We start from the raw sequence: 3,646 nt of genomic DNA on the forward strand, positions 1-3,646 counted from the left end.
TCAGCATACCAGACGAGCCCAGATGGGATCCGTTCTGGTGCCTGCAGCGTACCCTGACTCGCATTGTGACACTAGCAGTTTGATGAAGAATGAAAAGGGATCTTGGTGATGTCCTTACCGGCTCGGCTTTAACAATAATACGGGGTTTCACACCTTATTTGTCGCATTTAGGAAAACCAGTATTAACTCTGTAGGAGCACTGGACTTCATTTGGAATGAATTTTGACCATTTTTAGTAATCAAATCCACACTTAAAAGTTGAAGTGACGCCCGTCGGGAGGATTCAAGAGAGCATACTGCGATTGTTAACTTACCAACACAAAACCTGTCTTCTGCATGCACAGAGTTTCTAAGCCCTGGACACCTGTCGCAGTAGAACTGTTGAGTAGCTAACTCAGGCACCCAAGCAATCACATATTTATTGACACTGAGCAAAGTACCGTAGTCATTAAGAACTGAAGAAGAGCCAGGGAACTTCACTCATCTGCTGTGCCAAGACTTGTTAAGAAGGTGACGAAATGCCTACTTGAAGTAGGCTAAGAATAAACTCAGGAGGGAAAAAGTAGTATTTTCTCTAAACTTTCTGCAAAGCAGGAATTCTCAGAAGTTAGTGAGAAGGAGGGAATGTGTGTGTGCATGCACGCACACACTGAAGTTTGAATAAAAACGTTGGCAAAGGTGGGTCTGAAAGGGCAAGTGTGTTGGAAACTCATTAGCGAGAGCAAACTGACCTTAAAACTCTAGAATACAAAACATTTTGCTGTGACCCTCCCATCAGCACTCTGCCTCTTTAAGTAGCAGGAGCTTTATCACCTCGCCCCGCAGTGCCCGCCCCTCCATAAGCCCTGCCTGATTTTTAGTCACACTTAGGATATCAGCGACTTTGACACCCACAGGTTACCCTTCCTTGGAGGTTGGTAGCACTAGAGCCTAACGTGAAGACAGGAAGTTGTCACCACAGACACGCCAGCGGGTGAGGGGACCTGCCGCTGCTCTGTTCTCCTTCCCGTGGGTTACACTGTAGGCCCTAAGCCTGCTTGGTAAATTAGGCGTGGGGAGACAACCGAGATAGGAGTGCAAATCCGGTTACCGTGTTGGCTTCGCTGAGTGAATCTGGAGGTTCCCTTCCTCAAATAAAGCTTGTGGTTGTTGAAGGGGCGTGGAGTGCATGGGGGCAGCAGGAATACCTAGGAAGTGATAGACACACGTGTTGGGATTCTCCGGAGAAAAAGAACTAAAAGGGTATATGGAGATACATTCTAGGAATTAGCTCATGCATTTACGGAGGTCCCGAAGTCCTATGATCTGCCACTTGCAAGCTGGAATACCAGGAAGGCCAGTTGTGCAATTCATTCTGAGTCCAGAGGCCTAAGAACCCGGAGAGGTGATGTCCAAGGGCGGGAGGAGATAGATGTCGCAGCTCAAGGAAGGAGTTAATCTGCCCTTCCCCTGCCTCTTTGTTTTATTCAGGCCCTCAATGACTTGGATGAGGGCATCTTCTCCATAATCAGTCTACCTATTCAAATGCTAATTTTTTTTTTTCTGGAAACACCCTCCTAGGCACACCCAGAAATCATGTTTTACCAACCATCCGGCCATTCTTGGGCCCGACCAAGTTGGTGTGTAAAATGACCCATCACAACACATAAATGTTCTGGCATTTATGAATGCCCTCTCCTTTGGCCTCTCCCGCATCCTCTGGTTCAGCATCTATCACTTCAAACACCCTGGCCAGAGCAGTAGTTATGGAACTTCTAGTGAGGAGATGAAAAGCAGTTCCCACCAGAGAGACAGAGGGTCCACAGCCTGGGTCTCTTTCCCTCACAAAAGCTGTTTATCAACAACGATACTTGACATTTTATAATCCACATTGTCCAGCTGCTTACTCTGCCCCTCAATAATTTAAACTGCCTCTTGGTTACCCAGTGACTCAGAGAAACAGGTCTAATGACCAGACAGCCCTCCCAGTATGAGATCTCCCCGCCTTCCTGGCACAGCCCTCAGCCCCATCAGGCCATCGGTCACTGGCGTACCCATCAGAGAGGGTCTGTGGGCAGTGCTGCTCCAGCAGCCCCTTCCTCGGGCCCTTCTTGTTTTCCTTTTGGGAGGTGTCCCTGATCCATTCTCCCCCGCCCCGCCCTGCCTCCCCTTCCCTCCCTCCCACCCAGCTGTAGCTACCACTGGTTTTTGTGGCCTGTGGTCACCAAGCATGGTGGTTCTAGAATAATGCTGGTACAGTGAAAGCTGTACATTTAAATTGTTTGAGTTCAGTAGCTTTGAGCTTATCATGCAGGGAATAGAACCTTCACTAGCCTGTAAGCTCCTTGAGGATACGACTGTCCACAAGAGACTCATTCTGTATCTGGAAAGGGTGTCTAACAGAGAAACCACTTGATAATTATTCATCGGAATATGATGCTGAAAGCACAGGTCTCACCTGGGCCGACAATGCCCTTTATTTTACTAAGTGCAATAGGACCAAAGGGTACCAGTCTGGGGTGATTCTGTGGTAGGCCTGCCTCTACACAGGGCAGTAAGTAGCTTTGGAGATCTTGGTCTTTGGAAGAGAAGAACCAGTCCTTTAAAAAGACAAAGTAGATACAATTTTAAGGATAATTGTAAGACATCTTTGGGGGGTAACTACCTTAGTTGGGTGCCTATTACGTGCTAAGCACTGTTCTCGTCTCATTTGATTTTACAGCTGTGGAGTAGACATTTGCTTCATTTCTATAGGAAGAGACCGAGGGGAAGGTCAGAAGTTAAACTGCTCACGGTCACAGCTAGCGAGTGGTGATTTTGGAACTTAAACTCAGGTATATCCAACTGCAAAGCCCACCCTCTGCCTAAGCAGTACCGGGCACATAGTAGCTGCTCAGTAAATATTTGTGGAATGAATGAGTGAATTTCCCCCTCACCCTAATCTCCATCAGCCTACCAGGGCCTCCCCCTGGTTCCTCCTCTGATTTAGCTTGACCTTTCAAAGTGATGTTGACCTGTATTTAAAGGTTTTGGAAGAGGCTGCTATTAAAATACGGTGCACCTTACCTGGGAGGAAGAGTTCGGCCCTCTTCTGACACGTTGGCCCAGATCACTTCTCTGTCATCCAGACCAATGCAAAGGCCTGGAATCGGTCGCGGTAAATTTGGATTGGGAAGAGGGAGAGTGGGAGGTAAAGCCCGTGAAGGAACGAAGGAAGGGGAAAGGCCAGAAGATACAGTCCGCAGGCACAGTTACTCTTGCAAATTTTTCAGTAGGGTCAGACACCATTTCCCTTGGGGATGCCCAATACATATTTGCAGCATTAACAGAAATCGGGACGCGGCATTGTTTGGGACTCTGGGGCCAGGCATCCCACACGCAGGGATCCAACGAGCATATCCACCCAGGGCCACCTGGGGGGGGGGGGGGGGCGGCGGTGGGCGTGGCCCAGGCCCCGAAGTGGCCCCCGCCGGTCCCCGCGGGCGGGCAGGAGCTCGGAGGCCATTGGCTGGCGAGCTGGCGGCGCAGGGGCGGGGAGCGCCGCCGAAGGGGACTGTTTGCTCCTACGGGCTGTAGATGGAGCTGTCCGGCCCCGGCGAGGGGGAAGGCGCCTGGAAAACGTTCTTCTTCTCCCTGGCCGGCCCGAGCGGGGAACAGCACTCCCAGG

Source organism: Prionailurus viverrinus, chromosome A2 (assembly GCF_022837055.1).
Source record: "Prionailurus viverrinus isolate Anna chromosome A2, UM_Priviv_1.0, whole genome shotgun sequence".
NCBI lineage: Eukaryota > Metazoa > Chordata > Mammalia > Carnivora > Felidae > Prionailurus > Prionailurus viverrinus.